The sequence below is a fragment of the Triticum dicoccoides genome, chromosome 7A, assembly GCF_002162155.2.
Source record: "Triticum dicoccoides isolate Atlit2015 ecotype Zavitan chromosome 7A, WEW_v2.0, whole genome shotgun sequence".
Taxonomy (NCBI): domain Eukaryota; kingdom Viridiplantae; phylum Streptophyta; class Magnoliopsida; order Poales; family Poaceae; genus Triticum; species Triticum dicoccoides.
In genome coordinates, this window is record NC_041392.1 from 655,668,109 (window position 1) to 655,675,217 (window position 7,109).

The 7,109-nt window shown below is 41.6% G+C and overlaps 1 long non-coding RNA gene across 1 annotated transcript; it reads right to left on the reverse strand.

Annotated features, from left to right (window-relative positions):
* Positions 1-1,973: 1,973 nt before the first annotated feature.
* Positions 1,974-4,177, reverse strand: LOC119327558. Its single transcript, XR_005158569.1, has 3 exons — positions 3,886-4,177; positions 2,642-2,773; positions 1,974-2,401 (listed from the first exon to the last, which is right to left on the reverse strand). It is a non-coding gene; the product is annotated as an uncharacterized LOC119327558 (long non-coding RNA).
* Between the last annotated feature and the right edge of the window lie 2,932 nt (positions 4,178-7,109).

Consider the following 7,109-nt stretch of genomic DNA (forward strand, 5'->3'; position numbering starts at 1 on the left):
CATTCGGTCATTGACATGCAGGACCAGACACACAGGTGCTATTAAATAGGTTGGTGGGTGGTATTTGAACGGCCGACGTGCAAGCCCCGAGGTGAACACAGTCTCCTTGTGTTCGTGTAGACGCAATCTGGCCTAAATTTGCGTCGAAAATGCGTCTATATAAACAGATGACCAAACATAATTTTAGAATGGCACGACGGGTTGGACCGCGTTTTTTTCCTGCATGGAAAAAAATGAGCGGGGGAGAATGAAACCGGTCACCACATTGAATTCAGCAAGCCAAGCCACACGATCCGCCCAAATAAATGCACATACCAAGCAGCAGCCCAACAACGTGAAATCCCAAGCAGCAGCCCAACAACGTGACACCAAGTGGCCAATCATGTTTGGTGTCTTATAGCATCTACAGACGGCCAACAGAAACCCTCCTCAAACGTCCGAGCGGGCCGCATGGTCACCGACCCATCATGAAATTTCGACCTAGTTGGGCACCTTAAACGGGCCTCAAACACCCGAACTGACCGGCACACCTCATATCTAGCCCAAATATGGGGCAGATATGGACACACCCGGCCGCGCCCACCATGTCAGACCCGGCCCATGCTGGCCCATCCAACCACACATATATTCATTCTCATCCGCTCATCGAAACCCTAGCCACTTCACACTCCACTCCCCTCGACTCCCTCCGCCACCCAAGTTCACCTCCGGCGATTTCTGGCCAGCTCCGGCATGGAAGGCAACAGGATCCGAGCCCTTCACCTCCAGATCAATCGACCACAAGCTCATCCCATGCGGCCCCGAGGAGGATCTGGCCGTCCGGCTTGCACTCCGCCGCTCCCGGAAGGAGGCCCGTGCCCAGCACCGCTCGGACTCCTTCCGTCGGAAATCCATTGCTCCCGCCAAACGGTGCATGGATCCGACGCTAGGTGTGCCGTTGCTGCCTCGCTGGAGGCGGTGCGGTCCGGCTGGCGTCCGAACGCAGTGGCGGACATGCATCCCCTCCGTTCGTGCGTCGAGCATCAGGACGCACCATGGGCCTACTCCGAGGAGAATATGGCACGGTATGCCCGCCGTGTGAGGCAGCGGGCGCGTGAGGCGACGGTGGATGTCGGCGAGGTGGAGTCGCATTCGTCAGCGTACCGTATGGTGCAGTAGTCCAGGTGCCGCAACCACATCGTGTTGGACATCACAGGCTCGTGCCAGGACGGATACGTCATCGATATGACGTCCACCGGCATCGTTCGAGTTACAGGCTTCGACGAGGAAGAGTAGGCCATGGGAGATGACGGCGCCTTGAGTCCCGTGAGCCGGCTCGTGTCCCATGCCCTACTATACCTTGATGGCGACCGGGCCAACGCTATGGGGAGCGCAGCCGACTGCCGCACATGGCCACGACAGAACTGGGCAAGCTCCGGTTAGATTAGGTTTGACGTTGCATGTAATAATATGGATTTGAGGTGTCCGATTGTAAAATCAAATATTTGAGGCGTAACCGGTCAATGTCCACGGACGCGCCCGCGTGCGTTTGAGGGGCCGGATTTGTCCATCGCGGCTGTAGATGCTCTTATGGGAGCAACTAGTATAGAATCTGAGCTTCATGTGAAAGAATAGAAAAATGAAATCGGAGCCATTGGATGGGAGATGAATGGCACAGATTATGGTGGAGGGGACTGCTCCCACTTAAGTGTACATTTCACGAATCACCCCCTAGAAATAGATAGATATAAACATCACTTTTATAGTAACAACCTCATGTCTCTCATTTATTTCCAAATCGGCAGAATGTTGATGACAACTCTTTCAAGCATGTCAATATTTGATTATATGTGAAAATTAAGTCATCCCCTTGACGCACAACTAAATGTATATGTCAAACTGGATTATCCAAAACAGAGCTAATATTTTATATGAATTATGCAACATAAAATTGAAGTTAACATTAAGGTTATCTCGCAATACACACCCACATCTGAATAGGCTGCTGAAAATGTTTGTGAGCAAGGTATTCCATTTCTGGGTGGACTTTGATCCACATACATGCATGTGAAGTGATCCATAACATGAGATGATTATTTTTATTACATGACCAGCAAAACCAAATATTAAGTACTAAAATGATCAACCGCTCAGCGAGCATTTGCTATCTTGATTGTACATGACATAATATTGTTCAGTTGACGTTTGCCTCCGGTTCGAATGCTTGTCTCTCATCAAGCTTCATTTGCAGGGAGATATAACACCAAACGAATATGATTCAGTTCAGCACAAGTCTGTGTTGGTGTACGCTCAACAAAGGAACTAAAATTATCTCGCACGCAAATGAGTTTCGCCCTTGCAGTCGTACACTTCTTCTGTTCATATGTACTCAAGATGCTTCTGGTGTCAGAGCATCACCCATCTACAAATACATGGACAATTTTATAGTTTACATCAAGGCAAGAAACTCGAAATAATTATGTTCTTTCGTGGACTAAAAGTCTGTAAGGTACACTCAGAGCTTACATATAAAAAAGACTGGTGGGCACACTCAGAGTGTACACAAGCATAAAAAATACAAACTTATAACACAACTTAGCCTGCAAATAGCCGTAGAAAAGAACTGAGATGAATAATTATTTCCGGTGGCAGAGAAACCTACCTTTGAGGCTTTCACCATGATTAAGCTTCAAAGTGTAGCATTGATGCTGCTCTTTGCTCCCTCAATTCACCATGCTTTTCATTCGATTTGGATTCCAGTATGCAAGGCGAAAGACTTCAACGAGCACCACTACTAGAGAGGAGAATGTAAAAGAACAATGCTGCACTCATTTAGTATTCATATGTCCTGTGTATAGAATGGCATTTACAGCAGAACACTAGCAATGAGCAATTAAAACAAAATACTACAAAAATACAAACATTTCAGGACTAGATTGGGGCCAAAATTTGGCATGAGACCAAAACTTGGCATTTGATTGGTTGAACACCAAGCGTGAGCCCCTCTCTACAATTTTCCAAATATTGGCAACTTTTGATAGAAAATTGGCATAGATCTTAGTCTCAGACATTCATGCCACTTTAAGACTAGGGCCACAACTTGATTCAGCATGTAAAGAAAGCAGCTATGCAAAGCAGAAATGAAGCAAATATTTTCTAAATCAACTTTGGAAATATGTTGCGATGCATATTATTTGCTATTTTCAAGAATGCACAAGAATCCCAGGACCAAGTGAAACAACTTCTCAGGCCATACCTGTTGTGCTCCCCCCTTATATGTATTCAACCAAATTTCTGAATCGTTGGTTCAAAATTAGCTGAATCTCCTATTTGTGGACAAGAAGCTTTATAACCATCAACTAAAAAAATAGGAGATCTCCCCTTATCACATTACACTAACTAATCATGCGTCTTGTATGCACTAAATAAGTGAAGGGTTCACTCTCCCCACTAAACCAGTCAAACACCTTGCGATGCACTACTTTATAACAGAATTAACACACCCTTAGCATGTCTGAGAATCGATGTAACCAAAGCATCAACAGATTAACGATCTACAGGCTAAAACATGGCATCAATTTGACTTCAGGTTCAGATTTAATTGGTTCTCGTATTAATCTAGGAACTCTGTACATAGCACGAGTCATCCAAAGCAGTCACATGCCCATATATAACGATAATATTGCATGTAATGGCCGTCACTGCGTAATCCCATTGTTATTTCAGTGATTTCGGATGGTACACATTGGTGACCCGTGTACAATTGCTATGATTTAGTGTCTTCATCAGCCGCCTCATTAAGGCCCAACCTTCCTGTAGATCCCTCATCTACCCTAGCAGATCTTTGACGAATGTGCACACAGAAATCTAGTTGCGAGAGGAGGAAGTAGGAGTATCAGAGTATACCTTGATCCTGGGCGTGAGAGGCGAAGGAGGAGCCCACCACCAGCTTGCCGCCAGCGATCTAGGATCTTGAGAGGGGGCAGAGGTAAGGATCACGCCGACAAGCCGCTCCAAGGGCCTGAGAGGGGAAGGGGATGAGTAGCACCCATTTGCTTGCCTTAGGCGAGCTACTGTAGTTGCCGGAGATGAGGATTGGGGAGGGATGCGGATCTCGACCGCCGCTACTGTCCACAAGCGGGAGGGAGATGGGCGAGGGGGAGGGTGACTCGTGGTCGCGTTTGGAGGAGGATGTCGGGAGAAAATTAACAAGAATAGAGGGTCCTTTTTGCTAACCCTGCGCAAAGATCCCACCACCAAAATCTGTACCATCCATCTCAATGCTAACGGCTCAGATCATTTTTTCTATTTTTTCACCCGAAGCTCATCTTCTATTCTAGTCGTTCCCTGCTCTTATGCGCCTGTTATAGGCTATTTGGTACGTAGCATGCAACCCGCTCTCTTCACTCAATCTAAATGGGCCAACCCATCTTAACGCAGCAAAGGAATCTTCCCTCCTTGATTTTGGAAAGCTTTCAAATGCTTCCCAATCATTTATTTCAATTTGGGTTTCTCCGGAATCAGTTTTGTTGTTTTTTTCCTTTTTATCTCTATTCCTTTTCCTTTTTCTTTACTTCTATTTTTTTAAAGCACGAACTTTTCTTAAATTCGATGAATTTTTTCTAAAAAAAATCAATGACTTCTTTCAAAATTGATGAACGTTTTTTCAACATTGATGAACTTGTTTTCTAATTCATGAACGTTCTAAATAATTGTGAACTTTTTTCTAAATTACGATGTTTTTCAAAAAAAAAATTGATCAATTGTTTTCAAAAACGGATCCTTTTCCAAGTTTTGAACTCTTTTAAAAAATATATGAAATTATTTGATGAACTTTTTACAAATTTGATGAAATTTTTTACAAACTGAATGAAATTATTTAAAATTTGTAAAGCTTTTTGTCAAATTCGTGAAAATATTCAAGTGGATGAACTTTTTCCAATTTCGTGAACTTTTTCAAATCGATGAACTTCTTAAAAAACGGTGTACTTTTTATGAAAATCTATGAACTTTTTAAAAGTCAACTATCAAATGTCAGATGGTCAACTGATCAACTGTCCAACTCAGACTTATTTTTTAGGCAAGCCAAGTCAGTCAGATGCATGGATGCCAGCAATTTGCCTGTGACGGAGCGAGATGCGAAGCGAGCGCTATTTCGCCTTTTGCTTGACTGGCCGCTACAATTTGCTTCGAGCGCCAGGAGAGAGCTAGCCGGTGCTGAGAGGGCCAAATAGGGGGAAACCATATTCGCTGCTCTCTGCGGCGAATTGTCGGGATTTCGCATAGTGGCAAGTATGAGAGCAACGAGACTTGGGTCCGCCCACTTATAGCTTTACAAAGTCCGGCCAACGGTTTTGGGGACCTTCTAGAAGGTTCCCTGAAAAGGGTTTTTTCATGTGTTGTTTCCTTTCGGGTTGTTTTCATTCGTTTTTTACTTTTATTTTTCCTTCTTCAGTTTCGACTTGTCTTTTCTTTCTATTTTACTTTCTTCTTTTAATTTTTTCACTTTTTTATTTTTTCAAAATATGTTCAAAAATTTCAAGAAAATCACATTTTCCAAAATTGGTTCCAAATTTCACAAAACGTTCCTATTTTTTGGTTTTTTTGGAAATAGAAAAAATGTTCAAAATTAAAAATAAATAGAAATTCAAAAGTTGTTCACTTATATTCAAAAAAAGTTCAAAAATTGATTTTTTTTATAATTTTAGAAATTGTTCAACAGCTGAGAAAAAAATTCGTTTTCAAATTTTGTTCACAATTTCAAAAAATGTTCAGGAATTTCAAAAATTGTTCCTGTTTTTAAATTTTGTTCACGAATTCCAAAAGTGCTCATATTTTTAAATTTTGTTCACAAATTAAGAAAATGTTTTGGAATTTCAGTAATTGTTCATTTTCGAAGCTTGTTCATGTTTTCAAAATTTGTTCACAAATTCTCAATATATTGGGGTATTAAAAAATGTGTTTGCCTTTTATGAAAAAATGTTCATAATTGCATAAGATGCTCGTGTTTTCAAATTCTGTTCACATTTTTTTTATAAAAATGTTCATTCTGAAAAAATGTACACGGTTTCAACAATTTGTTCGCAGTTTCGGAAAATGTTCCCATGTTTCAAATTTTGTTCACATTTCCCAAAAAGCGAGCCAATACGTATTTTGTTTGCATCTTTGAAAAAATGGTTCATGATTTAACTTTTTGTTCTGAATTTTAAAAAAGTTCTTGTTTCCAATTTTTGTTCCAAAATTGAAAATTGTTCATAATCTCGGAAAATATTCGATAATTTCAATAAATGTTCCCATTTTCCTTTCTGTTTTTAATAAAAATCGGAATTACAAAAAGGTTTCATTTTTTAATGAGTTTGGAATATCAAAAAAATTATGGCATTTCAAATCTCAATGACTACTATGTCTTCTTATTGCGTTTTGCGCCTCTATTACCAGTGGTTGACGTGTGGTGTATTGGTTATGTTTTTCTTTTCGCGTGATAGTTAACAAGTGGCGTGTAGGTGGGCCGACCCAGGTGGAAGACTCCCCGCGTGAAACCCCGCCATTTCTGCGGCAGATAGGAGGTCCCCCAAATAGGAGCACTCCTGCCAAGCGGTGTGCCGCACCAACGCAGCAGGCTTCCGAGAAGCGAAAACCAGATCGCCGCTGAATGAGGACCGATTAATGAAGAAGCCCAAGTCAGTTTCCAGAGCAGCAGCCCAGAATTGTTTGCCTCGCATGACGCATGTTGAAACAAAAAATGTAAATGTTTCCGGTGTTCCACCACTTCATCTAAGCTTTTGTTTAAAAAATATTATGATTGGAGCTCCTTGCTAAGTCAAACATGATGTATTCCTTTGAATTGATCTTAATAGAAAATATATTTTACCAAACTTTTGTCTCCTTTACTTGACACTCTGGAGTCCTAATTATTCATTTTCTAGACACAATACTTTGGGCAATGGATTAGACTTCTTAAGCCATTCTCTATCCGTTATCTATGTCTTTGAAAATAAATTATTGATCAATGCAGTGGAAACAAATAACAAGAAGTACTTTCCTCACATCTAAATGTCACTATGATACTATGATTTTTAGTCAACTAATCTTCCTAAGCCAGTTCCTGCATCGAGTACATTTATGTTCAC